General features: G+C 40.2%; 1 long non-coding RNA gene across 1 annotated transcript; it reads left to right on the forward strand.

The window, feature by feature from the left end:
* The first annotated feature begins 5,052 nt into the window (after positions 1 to 5,052).
* On the forward strand, positions 5,053 to 10,201 carry LOC113032345 (uncharacterized). Its single transcript, XR_003273863.2, has 3 exons — positions 5,053 to 5,289; positions 9,289 to 9,390; positions 9,594 to 10,201. It is a non-coding gene; the product is annotated as an uncharacterized LOC113032345 (long non-coding RNA).
* The last annotated feature ends 9,747 nt before the right edge of the window (positions 10,202 to 19,948 follow it).

Below are 19,948 nucleotides of genomic sequence, written 5' to 3' on the forward strand. Positions count from 1 at the left end.
AATAGAGGGTTAACTCTGACTTGATCATCATAATAATTGTTCACTTTACCTCAATTAAGACAAGCGTGCAGTGATATATTAATCATACAAACAGCTCAACAATGTTCAAACACAGATTAACTGAATAAATGTCAGGAGAATTTATCATCACTCTTTATTTACTGATTTTGTCAGTGCTTTCAAGTGACCGCTGGGATTCACAGTCTGATTCTTTGTGAAATGTTCTGTGCTTTGATCTACATCAATTGCAAACTAAACTTAGAGAAGCAAAACCAAGCGATATCTAACATCACAAAGAAATATCTCAAGAAAAAAAAGCTTCCTTTGCAGCTACTGTCTATATGGAAGAAGAGATTTTAGATTTTACTTGATGCTGGATTCAGTCCATGACTGATTTATGGCGGGCTTTCTGGGCAAAACTCTTGGCGCAGAAGAACTGTGGAGAGTGCTACTCAATGTAAATTGGTGTGTGAATGGGCACTGTGACCTTTGGAGAAGTCCTCCCTGGGAAAGTGGAGAAGTGTTCACTGATCTCGTTCTGTGTCCCCTTTTTTTCCCTCCAGTGCCTTCAAAAAATCCTTCCACAGCAGAAATGCTTGCGATGCTGTGATTGACAGAATAAAAGTGGAGAATCTGATTCTCTGGGACTCCTCTGGTCCTTTGTCTTTGAACCGACATGACACAAGGTCTTGACACTCTAAAAACACTGCTTAGAATTTGACTTTTTTAAAAAAGAAGATGTGCCAAGCTTCATCGGTAGAAAGTGGCTTTGGCAGAAGGCGTCAGTGAGTGATGGCCCTCATGTTCAGGCCCAAGCATTTAAGGCTTGCTGTGAAAGGTTTCTCACTGTGAAGGCAATGAAAAAGCTGCCTTGAGAAAAACATTTCTCTCAAGGTTTTCCAGAAAGACATGTTTTTTTTAAAGGCAGTTGCATAAGCACATTGCTCTGCTGATTGTGTTGTGATAAAAATCACAAAATTCAAATGGGGATATACTCCCAGGATACACTAAATGAAAAATGTGGGTGACAAAAAGTATTTTATATGCAAAATATTCCCAAGAGCTTGCATGCTTGTACATGTCAAATGCATTTTCAAATAATCACTAATCTCATGCTATGGATTCTGTTGTCTTTCAGATAACATTTGACATGAGTTTGCATCATTCCTGTCTTGGGATGATGGGCTGAGCTGCTAACTAGTGCCCTAAAGGGACAGAAATGCACCTGTAACCCAAGACTGCAGCAGGTGTTGGATGCTGAGCCTGCTTAAGGAGGCCAAAAGTGCCAATTTCCCCACAGCAAAGATTGACTCTGAGAGTGGAGCAGTATAATTCTAGCTTCAGGCACCACTTCTGGGTGGCTGCTTCCAAAAGCTTAGCTTCAAGATGCACTGCTGGTCTTCCATCCAAGTAGGATGCATTTCCCTGTTGAACTCAGTTCCCTCATATTTTTGACTAAGAGTGTGGCTTCAGTTTGCTCCAAATGGTTTGTGAGTCACACAATCTTGAACCCTTATAATTTACTGCCAGAGAAAAATATGTTTAACTCATTAACATCCATATGGCAAAATTAGCTTGACTATGGTGTCCAGTTACACAGTCTAACTGTCAGCTGAATAAATATTTTAGTTTCTTTTTTTATAATAAGTATTTTTAACTAGCTGTAAGTAACTTTAGGAAGGAGTTCAAATTAATATGAGGTCACAAGAGATCTGATACAAGTTAAGGTCTGACTTGAACCACAAACTATAGAATCACAGGCAACGTTTTCATACACAAGAGAAAAAGATATCAAGTAATTATAGGTTTGAAATACAGAAGTCATGAAGCAGGAACATATATTCTAGCTATTGTTACACAAATGAGTTCAAAGGCAAACTCAAAAAGACATCTGACCAGTTAGGGTGTGCTTATTATTCATCCATCAGACATACTCACCCATCAGAGGTCAAAGGCTGTTCACAAAATGTGGCTCTTTTCAGTTGTCTTAATGCAACTGTAAAATAAATCAAACTGAATTAAACAAATGTAGTTATTATACAGTGGGGCAAAAAAGTATTTAGTCAGCCACCGATTGTGCAAGTTCCCCCACTTAAAATGATGACAGAGGTCAGTAATTTGCACCAGAGGTACACTTCAACTGTGAGAGACAGAATGTGAAAAAAAATCCATGAATCCACATGGTAGGATTTGTAAAGAATTTATTCGTAAATCAGGGTGGAAAATAAGTATTTGGTCACCTCAAACAAGGAAAATCTCTGGCTCTCACAGACCTGTAACGTCTTCTGTAAGAAGCTTTTCTGTCCCCCACTCGTTACCTGTATGAATGGCACCTGTTTGAAAAGACACCTGTCCACAGTCTCAAACAGTCAGACTCCAAACGCCGCCATGGCCAAGACCAAAGAGCTTTCGAAGGACACCAGGAAAAGTATTGTAGACCTGCACCAGACTGGGAAGAGTGAATCTACAATAGGCAAGCAGCTTGGTGTGAAAAAATCAACTGTGGGAGCAATCATCAGAAAATGGGAGACATACAAGACCACTGATAATCTCCCTCGATCTGGGGCTCCATGCAAGATCTCATCCCGTGGGGTCAAAATGATCATGAGAACGGTGAGCAAAGATCCCAGAACCACACGGGGGACCTGGTGAATGACCTGCAGAGAGCTGGGACCAAAGTAACAAAGGTCACCATCAGTAACACACTACAACGGCAGGGAATCAAATCCCGCAGTGCCAGACGTGTTCCGCTGCTGAAGCCAGTGCATGTCCAGGCCCGTCTGAAGTTTGCCAGAGAGCACATGGATGATACAGCAGAGGATTGGGAGAATGTCATGTGGTCAGATGAAACCAAAGTAGAACTTTTTGGTATAAACTCAACTCGTCGTGTTTGGAGGAAGAAGAATACTGAGTTGCATCCCAAGAACACCATACCTACTGTGAAGCATGGGGGTGGAAACATCATGCTATGGGGCTGTTTTTCTGCCAAGGGGACAGGACGACTGATCCGTGTTAAGGACAGAATGAATGGGGCCATGTATCGCGAGATTTTGAGCCAAAACCTCCTTCCATCAGTGAGAACTTTGAAGATGAAACGAGGCTGGGTATTCCAACATGACAATGATCCAAAACACACCGCCCGGGCAACAAAGGAGTGGCTCCGTAAGAAGCATTTGAAAGTCCTGGAGTGGCCTAGCCAGTCTCCAGACCTCAACCCCATAGAAAATCTGTGGCGGGAGTTGAAAGTCCGTGTTGCTCGGCGACAGCCCCAAAACATCACTGCTCTCGGGAAGATCTGCATGGAGGAATGGGCCAAAATACCAGCTACTGTGTGTGCAAACCTGGTAAAGACCTATAGTGTTAGGTGACGGCTGTGTGCGGACAGGGATAGGACCCAAGATGCAGACTCCAAAGCCAAACTTAAACCAAAACAGCTTTAATGCTGAACGCAAACATAACATAACTGCAAAAAACTCAAATAAACTAACACCGGTGGACTGGCAAAAACACACAGCAAATAAACGGTAGATCGCGACATGGACACAGAGAAACACAGGGCTTAAATACACAGAGGGAGCAATCAGGGAATGAGTAACAGGAGGGAAAAACAGCTGGGGCAAATCAGAACTGACGAGACAAAAGGAAGCGTAAACTGAACACACTGAGATAAGACAGAGACCTTCAAAGTAAAACAGGAAACACATAACACAGACTCACATGCAGGCACTACAGAGGGAACAGAGACGTGGGACCAGGGCAGACACAAACACTGACTGAACACGGGGATATAGGAACTAAGGATACACAGAGACGCGAACTAGACAAGGGGATACAGGTGATAGGGGAGACAGAGCAACTAAAGAAGACAGAGACATAAACCATAAGACAGAACTCAAAGAAACCAAAGACTAAAAAGTCTAAATAATATAATAAACTCAAATACCCTGGGTCAACGACCCAGGCATCCTAACATATAGTAAACGTTTGACCTCTGTTATTGCCAACAAAGGTTATGTTACAAAGTATTGAGTTGTATTTTTGTTATTGACCAAATACTTATTTTCCACCCTGATTTACGAATAAATTCTTTACAAATCCTACCATGTGGATTCATGGATTTTTTTTTTTCACATTCTGTCTCTCACAGTTGAAGTGTACCTCTGGTGCAAATTACTGACCTCTGTCATCATTTTAAGTGGGGGAACTTGCACAATCGGTGGCTGACTAAATACTTTTTTGCCCCACTGTATCTCCAAATTCCTCATATTAGCAATAAGGGGTCAATGTTGTCCTTGTGTCTGTGTGGCTTCTCTCTGGTACAGTAAGAAGGCATTTAGTTGGCTATGAGTATGAGTGGTTGTCTATCTCCCTGTGTTAGCCCTGCAATAGACTGTCGACCTGTCCAGAGTCTACCTTATCTCACGCTCTATGACAGCTGGGGTAGGTCATAGATAAGCGGAAGAAGATGGATGGATGGTGTCATGACCGGCTAAACCGGAGGCTAATGGACTCAAGCGCAAGAACTGCACAAGGACAGCAGTGTGGTCCTTGTGGTTCACACACACAAACACACAAACATGAGTCTTATGGTGGAGAGGGGATAAGGGTCGATTGCTTGCGGCACGCAATAACGGTTTCCACTGCACCGGGCAAAGTGCATCGCCAGTGCGCCAGCGAGGAGTACTGTCATCGGTGAGAAAGAAGGAGCCATCAGAGAGTGAGCAGGCAGGTGTTAGTTTGAGGAGGACGATCAGTGAAGGAAGCAGTTGAGTGTCCGATTGGTTAAGGAAAGAGAGATAACCAACGTTCTGTGGAGAAAGGTGAGTATGATGGCTAAACCACCGGCAGAGGCAGACACTAGAGATAATGAACACATTGTTTGTTCTCAAAGGAAATTATTACAAAAGGATCAGCAAAGAGACTGGCCTGTTTAGCACACTGAGTTAAGTGATAATCTGACAAGGTCTGAGTGGCTGAGCTGGTCCCTTTGCACTGCAGCTGATTAAACTGATGAGGCACAGGTGGTCCAGCCAGGGAGTGGAAAAGGCTCCAATTCCACCCTAAAGGGGTGGAGAGCTTCTGCACTTCCAAGACAAAAGATCAAAACACAGATAGACCAGTGGCAGACAGTAATGGGTGGCTGGATGAATGAATACGAAGCCAGTGCAGAAGTCCCAAAAGCAGCAATTCAACATGAAATGATGATTTGATACTGCCTCTAAAAAGTCCAACTCCAGGGAAGAACTTCATCTATAGCTGGTTTGGCCCTTCACAACAAATGTACAGTGGGTGAGTTATTTTTTTTGTGTAAATCCCTATATTTGGAATTTTTCAAGGTTTATAGTTAGGTGTGTTAAAATGTCAGGTGTGCCGACACGAGTAAATGTAGCCAACAGCTGTCTGCTGAGCTCTAAGTCCTCTAATTTAAGTAATTGAGCTGGACCTCTCCACTGTGTTTGTGGCGCTGATGGCTTTTTAATGGAAGTAATGCAACTTGCTGTGAAGTATACTCTCACAAAGAAGTCTGTGGTCATGTTTTGGTGTGTGAAAATGAAATTTTAATAGTCTGCATTGTACTCATAATACACTTAATAGCTGCAGCTTGCTAACTTGATAGTAATAGTTGATAACTTAGCATTCCACCCTCTCATTTAAATATGGTCTGTCAATGCCATAAGGCTCAACTGAAAAGTTTTAAAGATCACAAATGTCATGGTGGTCACATCCATCCTTCATATTCTTATATTCAAAAGTACATGTGTACAGAATAGATTCTTAAAAACATGGATTTAAAATAAACTCAAATGCTTATCATCAGCCTAAATTACAGTTTGTATTTAATAACATCTAAACTTAATCATCTCATGTATAACATTATTAGGCCTATTCATTTTTGTTATTTCAAAACCTACTGAGTCATTCTCAACGCTCACACACCTAGTGATTCAGATCAAATCAGAATAATAAAAGGCGTACCTACATTACAGATTGGTCTAACCAAAAGCTAACACCATCACCCTCACTGCATGCAAGGACTCATTATTAATGTATTATGCAGAAATGAATACCGGATGCTGGACTCTTCAATTTAAGGCCTGTAGAGCATACGCATTAGTATCCTTCATTTGCTGCACTGCACACACATCAATGGGAGAAAACAGTCTTCTAGTCCTAATGAACTGAATGGATCAAATTCTGTAAATGAAAACAATATATATATATATATATATATATATATATATATATATATATATATATATATATATATATATATATATATATATATATATATATAGATATATACACACACACACACACACACACACACACACACACACACACACACACACACACACACACTATTTGGATCTACATTTGGTCACATTTAAGAATATTAATGTAGGAGACGCAGTGGCTGTCAACAAACAGAATATTTATTTTGAGTGATTACATTTCATATATTCATAAGGAATAAATAAGTCAAAGCAAAAACCTGCACCTCCTCAGCAGTGATTGTAAAGTAACTGCGCTAACAACAAAAGCATCCATTTGACTTCATTGCATAAAGAAAATGATTTATTATAGTGACCACTTCCACAAGTCTTAAGCAAAAGCAATTTAACATTGTAATGTTGTTAGATTACCTCTGAAAGCAGCATATTAGAACCCAGAGAGATAATTTCAAAGCACAACAGGAGAGCTCTGGGGAAGGTGGAAAGTAATTTCAGAATAAGTGATCAGCTCATCTGGCTATTGGCAGATATTACACTCGGGAGATTTGACTCAACCTCGACAGTGACAATGCAGGTGACGCGTATTAAGAGCTGTGCTGAATATTTCACTGTGATCTAAGTTTGATAATGAATAAAAGTGACCTGCAAGGCCATTGTGCATTCTCACCTAAACGTCACACTCTGTCAGCAATACCGGCTATGCACAATGACATGCTGTGCCCTGCGGCAAAAGAGAAGAAAAGAAGTAAATGAAAAAAGAAAAATAGGCAGACACTGGGCAGAAGCAGAAGGCTCTGTATTCAGAACAAAATGTTTCACAGTGCAGTGATGGAGGTGAAGCGAGGTCTTTACTAAATCGAGAGGGAGGCGGATTAAGTAGCATTTTTGACAGGCCAAACTCTCCAAACAGATACATATTGTGGTATAAAAGAAAAGAGGACCAAATATGTTATTTAATTCACAAACGATTAAACATTTTGTTTTGATGTGGGTGAAGTTAATTGGAAATTCTAGTCAGTAAATTAAATTGTGTTATACTAAAGAACAACGTCCTCAAATTTGTTTTAATTATTAAGTCCACCTATAAAAGTGCATGGATGGGTAGAGGCACAATGTAGATTGCGCAGTAAATGTATTAAAGTATTAAATGCATGCTGGGCACACATTGAGCTGTGATTAGCTTTACGGCTTTATTGCTGAGCTGTGTCCTTTTTACCTTGACTACAAAAGGAAGAAAGGGAACATCATAGGTTGTAAGTCCCTCAACTACTATTCATTCAGCTGCCTGATAATAAATTGGAACTCAAGAGGGGTTATAAGGTGTTATAGGCTCAAAAAGAAAGTGTGTCATGTAAGGGCCTGGCTTTGCAGCTTGTCATCAAAAGGGGGTTGGGGGGGAGTACAAATAAAATGAGAAATTGCTTGCATTACTTGAATGATAAAGTATAGTGCCTATATGCTCAAGTGTGTGTGAATTCTTGAAGTTTGGCTCTGCTGAATGAACTTTTTCTCATCCAGCTTTATTTCAGGCTCTGCAAGGGAAGTCTTTGGTGATGACAGAATATTTTAGATTTAGTGAAAATGACTTTTGTAACCCACTGAAGAACGTTGCATAGGCCCCCAAAGGATGGGAAAACAGACAAAAAAAGTTTACTTATTGCATCTGTAAAGTTGAAGCTAAGCTTGCTCTGTAATCTGTGGAATATTTTTAATCTACCAAATGTTGAAATACATTTTGATTTAATTAGCAGAAGTCTAACTCTTTACCCTTATCTACATTAATAATAACAACGTAATTCTGTCGTCATCACTCTGGCCCAATCATTTTCTGGCCCGCATTCTGTGAACCAGTCAGTCTCTGTTTCATGTGTTTCTAATGATAGCTAGATCAATTTATTTGTTCCCGTCAAGAAATTTGATTACAGCAGAAATCATTACACATTTGTATACACCATGTCAGTGGCGTGCAGTGACTTTTACACAAAGGCAAGCAGAAATGACCTCTGTTGTGCTGCCTGTCAGTACCCCACCAGGACGTCTTCACCTTTCTGCACTCCATCCTGGCTGAAGACTTAAATCGGTGTTAAATGGATTAGCATTACTGCTTCAGTATATGTTTAAGATTAATCTCATTATAAGTGCTTTATATTCTGTTTAATGTCCAGCATCATATCCTATAAATCATACGTTTATAGCAGCTGTCCTGAAAAAAAAATTGTTGCTCATGAGCTCAGAAACACTGATCTACAAATGAAAATTTTTTTTTAAAAGTATATTAAAATGTAACAATAGCAAAAAACGAACTGAATTAAAAAGGCTTGAGCATTGGGTGACATGGTTAACTGTCAACATTTGCTAGATTCAGACATTCTTATAAATGCTAACCTGAAAGTGCTGGTGAGCCTGCACCTGCTCAACTTAGACCGAATATGGTCAGAGCTGCTGTCTCCTCTCCATCATGGTTACGCCATTCCTTGTTAATCTACTATAGAAGAAACCGACTTTTTCATAGTGTATGCTGGCCAAGGTGTTTAGCAAGAGGAACCTCATCTGTTACGATGTCAAATGACTGAGGCTCATTTACTCACTAAATGAGTAAAACAAGTATTCTGTTCAGGAACATTTAATATTTATTATTTACTATAATTAATGCATGTGTCGGTTGTTGCTGTGGTTTGTCAGCTGTGTTGTTGTTGTCTTCTCTCTCTATCCATCTTCTTCTCCATTTTCCCTCTCCCTCCCCTTCTGATAACTTTCTCTCCAACTTCTCTTTCATTATTCTTTTCTTTTCCATCTCCCAGTCTTGTCCGCTGTAATTGTAAAAACTCAAAATAAAAAAACTCCTAATAAAGATCTAATAACTATTAAGAGGACCATTATAGCAAATGCCATAATGGTCCACTTGGAAAAGTTAATCTGTTGGGAATTTTTTTGGCCTTCATGCTAGAATTCTGGTTGCTACATGGACAGGACAGGACAAAAAAGAAAAGAAAAAAATGAATCAACAAAAAACATAAAGCACATGATGAGGCTTTCACTCTCCTTGTATTTTAAGGACGATTTTGACCAGCTTGGCAGCCTATGTGTTGCTCGTGTTCAGAAGTTTGATGGCTTGAGGAATAAAAGACCATTTGGACCTGTTTTTGGTGAACAATGGGTGAGCAACAGCACTGTGCAGATGGTAGAAATTCAAAGGAGGAGGCAAGTGGGTGTCTCAAATCACTCACAATGTTATTTGCCTGGTCCCTATAAATGTTTTCTAAGCTTGGTAATGCAATTCCCACCAAGTTACCAGCTATCGTTACTGTCTTTCTAATTGCATTTTCCACAACTCAGAGGCAGTGTCATTCCACCTGTCAGGTCTCATTCGTGCAACCTGCATCCTTCCTGCCTCCAGCTCATTCTGGCCAGTTAGAGATCCTCATCCAAGTCTCCACCTGCCACATTTCTTCCGCTACAACCAGTGTCGAGATTCCGGGGGGTCCTGACCTACTTCTACCACTTTGGACTCCACTCTGCTGTGTAACTTGGCGTAATCACCAAACAACTTTTTACTCAAACTCTGTTCTTCTATAAATCATGTCCAATTCTTTCGAATGATCTGTCCTTATTGAACTGATTCTCGGGACATTTGGGGACAGGAAAACAACCTTTGAACACAACAATATTTATAATTTGATACAGAGGTCTCATGAGCATGAAGTAATAGTTCTCATTTACTCCTGGTTTTGGTTGCCACCAGGTGCTGAGGGAAATACCTAGCCACTTAGCTGCTGAATGCACCGCTATGTTCACCTGCCAGTTTCTAATCGTGTTTGCTGGACATTTGATAGTGGGCAGATAAGGGCCAGTTGTTTTTAGACTGCAGGTGAGTGCACCATCTGAAATTTATATCACAGCAGTGAGAGTGTACCAAAAGAGCAAAGTTGAAGGGACATAGAGAATTGGGTATATTGAATATAACTGCAGTCTGGTAAAATATCTGTCTTTGTTAGTACAAATGTCTAATGAATCAATATATATCAATTAAGTGCCAGCTTGACCTCACAATAATGTACCTTGACACTGCACAGTGGTTGAGACCTTTTAAGACTTTGAAATTAAATAACATTGAGTCTCTTTAGTTTTTCTGATAAAAAGATCCAACATCCACAACTATAAAGACAATTTTAAATGTCAAGCTGGTAAGTTTTAAGTAAGTTTAAGTAAGTTTTCACTTTTATGTTGAGTACTACTGATAGTTTAGATTGTCAGCTCTGGATTATGAAATATACCAGCCTATCTTTCTGAATACAGAGCTGCATTTCCTTCTTCCCTAGGTTTTCTGCCCTTTCTCTATAATTTTTCTTTCTTTTGACCACATGGGCACATATTTTCTAATGGCGACAGATGACATTGAAGCCAGGAGGTCTTATCCCTCCACCTTGGCATATGTCAGCTTCTGCACCACTGCAACACTCACCTGTTTCACCAGGATCCGGGAGACTAGGCTTCAGTCTCTAACTACTTTCCACTAAACTGTCTGACTTTCACTCAGCGTCCTAAGGCTGTCCATTTCAGTGATTCAGACTGCAGCCTCTGTCTTTGTCACTGTCTGAGTGCATTTAGGGGAAGCAAGGAAGACACTTCCATTGATATGGCCTGCAAAGCACATTGCCAGCCATCAGGCAAGTCTGTCACACATCAGTGCTTCTTCTCAGTGTTGTACGGCATTTAAGTGCATGGGCAAACTCGTGTGCATATATAGTGCAAGGCTGCAATGTGAACAAACTGCAAAGGCTTTGGACTGAGTTTGTCCTTGTCATTACTATTACGTTCTAATCAGTGCATTTTGTTAGACACCTTCAACTTGGATGGCAAAATGAATGGTGTGCGAATTAGTTTGATGGGTAGTACACAGAAATCAGACTCTAAATCAAACTCAGAGCAACATTTCTCATAAAGAGTTCATTTATCAAAGTGTTAATGTGTTAGAAAACATTTAGCAAGCATTGCTTACACATACAGAAGAAACAGAACAACATAAGCGTTCAGTTGGAAGTCTCTTTCTCACCACCTGTTGAATGAAGTCCAATATTCACTGGCACTTTTGCCACACTTTAGTCAGCCAACTCCTCAGTAAAACAGCTGCCTCCCTCTGGCTTCCTGGGTGTTCGGATGTGTTCACTAGCCACTCAAATAATTTGGCTTGCCATCATTTCACACTGGGCAGGAAGCCTACAATCAGATTGTGTGTGCATGAATGTGGCTGCCCACAGTTAAACATGGAGTTGGTGAGTCAGAAGTGACTTAACAATATAGAACAGCAAACTAAAACAGTATGTAGAAGTGGCTAAAAGGAATCGAAAACTGTAGTTATCGTATATTGGCGATAACGCCACAGTTATAACTCCTTCTCTTTAACTGTAAGTCTGAATGCAGGTTTCTGCAGGTTCACATCTGTCTGATTCAGCAAAACACAAATGCCTTCATTGATTTCACCACCATTTGCCACCACTTTTCCTGGCACAAGGAATATTGAAAGAGTAGATGTGACAGATTCCCTGCAGATTAAACTAAAATCGAGCACTGCAATTATTACAAACCACTTGATACACCCCAGTTAAATTAATCTTTTGTGAATTGGATTTTTCCCCTATTCCAGTCTGTCTTTGTTATATATTTCATTATTTCTTATTATTCATTCATTATCACATTTGTAACTCAGTTTGAAACATGTGCTCCTTGTGGTGTACCATCCACATATTTTCTGTCTGCATTAAAAGTCTGAAGCTAGGAACCAGCCAAAGTCTTAAATCGCTAAACTCTGGCAATATTATGTTAATATAATTATGTAAAAATACAAATGTATGTGTTATTACTCACAGTTTATCTCACACACTAGAGAACCTATTACCAACTGATAACTGCACACAAATGTTATGTTCTATTAATTGTTGATGAGTGAACACAATCTGGTGTAAGGTCCCAGCTATATGTAAAATACAGACAGATAAAATATATGATGTCCATGTAAAAAAAAAAAAAAAAAAAAAAAAAAAAAAACACACTGTGTGTCTAAATGTATGTTTTTACAAACTGATTTACAGATATTTAAACAAAAATCAACAAAAAAAAAAGCAGCCTAAGAAGACAAAACCAGACCTCCCTCTCCCCTCCTCCACTTGTCTGTGGGAAGGCGTTCCCAGGCCAGCAGAGAGATATAATCTCTCTAGCGTGTCCTGAGTCTGCCCCGGGGCTTCCTGTTAACCTCTTCCTTTGAATACTTTCCTGTATTTCCTCATTTCACCACTGACTCTTCTTGTCTTTTTCCAAAGGCACCAAACGCCTTCTTGGTAGTTACCCTCAGCAGTACAGCTGTACCTTCGCAGTTGTCTGGTAACTCTTCCCCATCACACAGTCTTTCTCAACTCTTCTCTGAATTCAGCACAACATTCTTCTTCTTCTTCAACTTTCACCACTAAATCCTTGCCTCTGCCTTCACCCTCTTCCTTCTTGATTTCCAAAGTCATCCTACAGACTAGCGTTCGATACTGCCTTGCTATACTCTCCCCTGACACCACCTTGCACTCTCTTCTCTCCTTCAGATGGCAACTTTTCTAGAGGATAAATCCAGCAGTGTACATTGTCATCCACTCTTTTACGTAACCCTATGTTCCTCCCAGTTTTTGAAGTACCTACCACAGGAATACTCTGGTTTGTGGCCCTACATGGCTGGTTTTATGTCTTTACTGTAATGTAGGTTTTAAAGATTGTATATGATAATTTCTTTTAATGGTTGATAAAGCACATAAGTTTGTTAAACTGTACATGTTTGGCTATGCTGTTAAACTTTGCTGGTGTGAAAATCATGGCCACTACAGTTCTATATGAGTATTTGCATACTCTTCCTGAAATTTGCACATGTAGTTTCCATACATTTATTTCCGGTTTTCCATGTTTTTTTCGCCAGCAGACCAACATTACGATGCTAAATAATGTCATTAAACCATAAATGAATGAACACAATTCCCAACAATGGCAAAATATTCCAACAATCCTTAGTTTCACATGATGAGATACTGTTAAAAATCTTTCTGCCCTCTCTTTCTTTATATATATTTCTGTAGTTTAGTTGTTAAGCATGGCTCAAAGTGTAAAGTAAATATTATTATAATTACATATATTAAGAAGAAACTTTAGATTGTGTCTTAAAGTTGGTGTAAGTATGGTGCAAAACTGTGCAGCTCACCAAAAGCGATACGGCATAAATACAGAAAACAGAAGATTTTACAGATTCCCATTTAAAACATCCTCATTCCCCTCCCATGTCAGTGCAGATATAAATTGCCACCCCTCCCTGGGTGATCTTACTATTCCTGAGTTAATGGGCCTTGTCTGTTCCTTCTTCTTTCTTTTAGCTGGCTCTATAGAGCCCCAAACCATCCCTGCTCCCACAGCCCACTCCTCTCCATGACCCAACCGCACATATCCTCCAGGGCACACTCCAGTGGGTCCCTGGATCAATTCATTTCATGCCCTTCACTCCGCAGGCCACAAATCTCTCTTTCATTCTTTTGCCATCTTTCCCTGTGTACACTATCGTGATCTGCTTGATGTACGTTGTCCCATTTACCGTGCCCGTGATGTCAATTTCTGATGTCGGCGCTTTGTTTGTATCTCCTCCCTCGGCTCCTCCTTTCATATCAGTTATTTTCTTCTTTCTTTCCTATTCCTTCGCTTCCTCTCTCACTTATCTTTTACAGCTTTCTCCCTCTTGCACAGCTCTACTATCTGTTTACCCTTCCTCTTTCTTTCCAAATCCCCCAATGTGCTTTATTGGCGTGTGCAATTCATTGCCAGCACATTTCTCATGGTTGAGGTGCAGCACCACATTGAAATATAATATAGAATCTGTCATGCAAAAACATTACAGGAAATAAATATTTATTCTCTACTCTTCATCGCTGCTGCCTCCATCTTCAGCTGTTCCCCTCCAAGACCCCCCTTTCTCCATCTTTCTGTCTCACTCTCTCTATTTTCTCCATAATTTCTTTGACTGCTCTCGTTCCAGCCTGCACTGGGTTAGGTCCAAACCTGCGCCTGTGTTCAGCCGGTGAGGAAAAGGCCCTTGTTTATCAAAGAAAAACACTTCTGAAAAATTGATGCTCCATATCAAAGACCTCGCTTCTTTATGAAAAAAAATAATCAATTTCTGTGGTGCAAGCCAGACCAAACAACCATAAAGCTGATATGTGTTCGGCAGTCTCTGTGGGAATGGTTGAAACACTACATTTAAGCAGATAAAAAGTAATATTGCAGAATGTGAAATGATGAAACACCAAAATTAATACAACCGTCAGTTGTCATGTATTATTTCACACATCTTTCTAAATTTGTCCTCAATGTCTTTGTCGGGGGCAATACATATGCGGAGAATCTGAATTAAAATATCAATTATGTTCACAAACAATAACGCAGGATTGGGCTCCTTGATTACATTGTGCCAACTTGTTTTATTGCACTTCTGTTTTTTCACAGGGAAAAATGAAAACACTTTGCTCAGGCTGAACTAAAATCAGTATTGAGTTAATTTGCTTTCTAAGGCAGACACCCACAAAGCAGCCCAAACAATTATAACCTAATCCTAACAGCAAAAGGCTTTGTGTAGCTATCTTAATTAGAGTGCCCATTCTTTATCTCGCTCTTTCTCCGTTGACTTTTCATGATTTACCTATTCCTTGATCCTATCTGTTATATTTCATCAGTCTCTCACTTATTCCTCTCTACCACATTGCCAAAGCTGATTACAATTCCATATTGATTTCTTAACCTTTAGGTCACATAGCCCGATCTCTCGACCTCATTCAACCATTTGAGCCTGTCTTCAAAGTACTGTAGGTCCTGGTTTCTCAACCCGCCCGATCAGCTGGTTGACACCGTGTGCAGTCATGACTGGGTCCTGAGTGACAGCGAGGCACTACCTGGTAGGAATAAAAACCAGTCAAGTAGAGAGTTGGTTCCCACAGTGCCTGGAGCTCTGAATCAGCATTGGGATGAGCGAGACAGGACATCAATCACAGTGCCAGTGTGTGTCAGGCTTTCTCTCCGTTCTATGTAGTTCTCTGCAGAATCAACGCAGGTCATACAAATGAATCAGCGGTGCGATAAAAGCTGGATGACAAAAGGTTTTTAGGTCTTACAGGATGATGAATCTTTAGTGGAAGACTGGCTAATGAAGCTTGTTAGTTTGATTAGTAAGTGAGCTATGGATGAACTGCATGAATGTTTATGCATTGTACGCTATGCACATGCTGGTTTTTGACTCTTGATGTATGCTAATGCACTTGCGGTGTTTGCACACATGAGTGACTGATCCCCTCTCCTATAAATATGTTCAGCAGAGCTTTCACTAGCATTCATATTTGATACATATTCAGGGCACATCAATGTCAGCACGATATATGAGCACAAGAATGGCAAGGTATTTATGATGTTTGTCAAGGTATGTGTGCAGGTGCGAGAGTGAGTGCATCTGGATTAAGGAGATATTTGCTCTGATGCTGCCGTGTTTTCCCAGGCGTTTCTCTTCTACCTGTCCTTGTTACATGACTGCTGCCTGTAGCTGGCACCACCTACAAGTCTGCTGTAATTAAAGTGTTTGATCTCCTTTCCTTCCCTGCTGAGCCACACATTTCCAGACCAGCAAACACTACACTATTGCCACCATGATCAATGACTGAAGGAGAGGCGAGAGCCACAAACTGACAGTGCAGAGATTGAACAAGGGGGTGCGGGCATGGTGGAAGAGAGAGGAGAGGGAAATAAGTTAAGAGCAAAAGTGAAAGGCACAGGGGTGAAGTGTGGGCTGATGAAATAAGGAGGCTCTATGTTGCACATCAGAAAAACATCATTACTGGAAGTTGGAAGGCTCAAGAGGCCACTCGAAACACAGGTCCCCAAGCAAGAGATTGTTTGCTATAAATACAGCATCCCAATACAAATCATATGACATGTAAAAGGAAAGTTGATTAAAGTAGCTGGGAGGAGCGACAGGAGTGGTACCATCTGTCAAATTTCCTAAATTAACTTAGCAGTCACCTGCTCAAAATCTAAAAAATGCAGTGTACATGGATTTTTATTTTTATATCAGCAGCGTTATTCTAAAAAAAATGGCCACATGATTTAGGGGCCACGCTTTAAGACTAAAGCTTATCTAACATGCCTTGAAATGATGAAAAAATGTGGTTTTATGTTTCCCCTATGGGCCACAAAATTGATTTTTCTGAGCTATACTTACTCAGCCGCATCCACAAAGAGATGATCTAGTGACATTTATACAGTACACTCATGAGGCTCACATACTCACTCAGACACACATGTACACACATGCACGCACACACATACACACACCCCTCAGGTATGCAAACAGAAAGGTACTAGAGCCAGAGATACACACTGTACATAAAACCCACATCTGAACAAGTGGGTGTAAAGAGTAACAACAACAGCCAAAAGCAAATTTGTCACAATCTGGGGAAAAAAAAGAATTTGATCTCAGGTAGCACAGGAAAACAAATCACACATCCAAAAATGACCTCCATACCACAGCACTGCATTGTGTTCTGGTTTATTTGAGCATCTGGTTTGAAAATGATACGTTTTATGGCTCAGAAGAGGCCTGTGCTCAAACACCTATAAGTTACATGTCTCCCAAATTTCAAGCTTTCCTTTACATCCAATCCATCACAAGCCTGCATTTCTTTTCTTTCCCTTGCTTCAGTGAGGACCAGATAAAAAAATTTAAAAAAAGATGTCACTTTGGTGATTAGACATGCATCACGTACTTTCAAGATCCGGATATCCAAGACCAGCATGTGTTGGGTTAGCTTTCCTTTAACCCTTTAATCAGTTTTAGTCACCTAACATAAAACTCAACGGCTGAAAACCGTTTCATAAATTGCATTTTGTTTGTTTGATAATATGTTAGTGAATGTTTTTATTAGCTGATCGGCTCTCGTCTTGATTAATCTTTTTTGCTCATATTCATCAAGAGCATCCTCAAAACCTTGAGCTGGTTTCCAACAACAAAATTACATAACCATTTCAGTTTTTTTGTAGGTAAGTGTTTCTGACTGAAATACAGCCTGTATCTCTTCCTGCAGATTATCTATTAGGGCTGATGATTTCTCATCTAACAGCAGCATTGGGTAAACAGAAGAAGTTGTGGTGATTTCCATTCCAAGAGGCTGCGGAAACCAAAGCGAGACCAATGCACTTAACTGCAGGTGGCCAAGCAAACTGAATGCAGGCTCCATCACAGCAGCATGCTGATGGTGTTTGATGTATTTCTCACCGCTTTTCTTTCTTTGCACACACAAAAATAGAAAAGCACACACAGAACAAAGACAGGGCACTTGCAGACCTGCTCACACCCAAGTCATGTACCTTCCTTGTAGAATCCCTGAAATCTATCTTCTCCCTTTAATACACACACACATATCTTCCTCTCACCTCTGCTGGTGCTTCTGCCCCCATCCCTCTCTCTCCACTCAGCCTGCCAGCCAAACAGCCCACCCAGGCCCACATTCCTATTCTCCACAACTCTGCGGCTGGCTGACCTTGGAGCAGCGAGGACAGATCAGAGACAGACAGGCCGGGCGAAGGAGCCGCTATTCATCTTATGTCGGCATGCCAGCCTGGCCAAACAAGCTTGGGGAAACAATCCATAGCAAGGGAGAGCTGCAAGCATCACCAGCCTGAGTGGCACGATCTGTCAAATTACCTAAGCTCTCTGGACTGTGGCCCGTCTCCATGTTGGGAGGTTGGCTGCAAGCTTATGGCTTTGCACACAAATACACAAAAGCAGACATTAGGACTCCCCACAGCCACATGGCAACACCATCTTTTCCATGACATTTATTTCTGGCAAAGTGTTGCATGTCTGTTGTGCATGCTGCTTTTATTTTTGACCTTGTCTTATTTTAAAGTAGCTACACTATAGGTACTTTAAAAGCTGACTGAAATACATCTTTTTTTTTAAACTTTTTGCAAGGAGTTGCAAATTTATCATCATCACTCCCCCTCCCATCCCCACTTATTCTTTTCTAAAAGCAGGTAGCCCATCTTCTTTTGTGACTCTCTGTTTCCTTCCCATCTTGTCAGATAGATCATCCCAATCAGTAGTATTGTAGCTTTCCTTTCCCCCTTTTTCCTGTTCCCTCACTCTATTCCCTCCTCCCTGCTCTGCCATCTTCTGCCTTTTTTACACTTTCTGTGTCATTTGCTTCCTTTTTAGAAAAAAAATGACACCCCTACAGATCCACTGCTGTGTTTTTTCCCCTCTTACATGGTAATCAGTTTGCAAATCAGTGCAGTGTCAGGAAGAGTGTTGCCAAGTTGTTTGGATCACTCTGCCTTAATCTGCGAGACGGTGGAATCGTTGCGGACTACGGAGCACGCTAGTCTAGAGTGGATTTATGTTTTAGGGGAGGCTCAGAAGGCGGAGAAGAAAGAGATATTACATTTGAGAAGTAAAGTGCTCTATAAAAAAATACCCAAAGCACTTAGGATGCAACCGAATAAAAAGAGGCTCAAATTCATAATGCTATTCGTTATGATTTATTGACAAATTATATTTCAAGAAATTTTGAATGGTTAGGAATCAGTTTATAGCTGTCTAAAGCTTGCTGACAATCCTCAAGTTTCAAAACTTTTATATGAATAAAAAGCTCAAATTAAAGTTTAATCAGTAACTGTTATTCTTAGTATTCATTTGGTGTCACTTTTGCATATTTTATAATTCCCTTCCAGCTTTCAGCCAGAGTAAACAGTCACTGGTAAATTTTTGGTGCCTTTGTTTTGTCTTTCCACGATTGTTCCACAGAAAAACAACTAAAGGTCATAATGGTTTACAAGCTCAAAAGTCAATACTTTATCAGCTTTGCTAGAATAATGGAGAACATAAAAAAGGAAGAGCAAGGAGTGGGTTTTTATACAAGTTCCCCCAGGGACCTTATCTTAACACAAACTATTTTTAGAGAAGATGAGAAAATGAAAAGCCTTTCTGAGCATAACATTTTTTTTCTTGTAGAGTTAGTCAGGTTTGGCCTTGACAGCTGCAGTACATCCTCTGTAGTTTTGTATTGGTAGTGGAGGCATTTGTAAACTGAATAAAAAATATGTTAAGGCGCACATTGAAACACTTGGTTCTTTGCTTCATCGCTTACTCAGTCTAACATTTACATTTATATGTATGCATTTAATGCAACAATGAATCACATATAACCTTAAGTATTACTTAAGTAACGACTTCAAGTATCAGCTATGTGAATTCAAATACCCTGCAGCCATGGACACTCCTAAATCAATTTGTGTTGAACGAAGTGCAGCAAGTCCTGCACTACTGGTAATCAGTGTTGGGGATACATGTACCAGCGTTACGTATTTAAAATACTAAATATGAGTAACTGTATTCTGTTACAGTTACTGCTTAAATAAGTGATAATTAGAATACAGTTACTTTGTTGAAATAAATGGATTACACGGCGGTCTTTTCCTGTGTCATATGTTAGACTATCCCCTCTTTATCTCCTCTCAAATTTTTGTAATTCCACGGATTGCCAAACAGAACATCCAATAAGAGGTTCTGACCAGATATCTGACCGTGCAATGCAAACTGTTTGCCAGCAACCGAGCTGCTTTCAGTGTCAAAAGACTCCATCTCCAACCTAAAG

The sequence above is a fragment of the Astatotilapia calliptera genome, chromosome 11, assembly GCF_964374335.1.
Source record: "Astatotilapia calliptera chromosome 11, fAstCal68.1, whole genome shotgun sequence".
Taxonomy (NCBI): Eukaryota; Metazoa; Chordata; class Actinopteri; order Cichliformes; family Cichlidae; genus Astatotilapia; species Astatotilapia calliptera.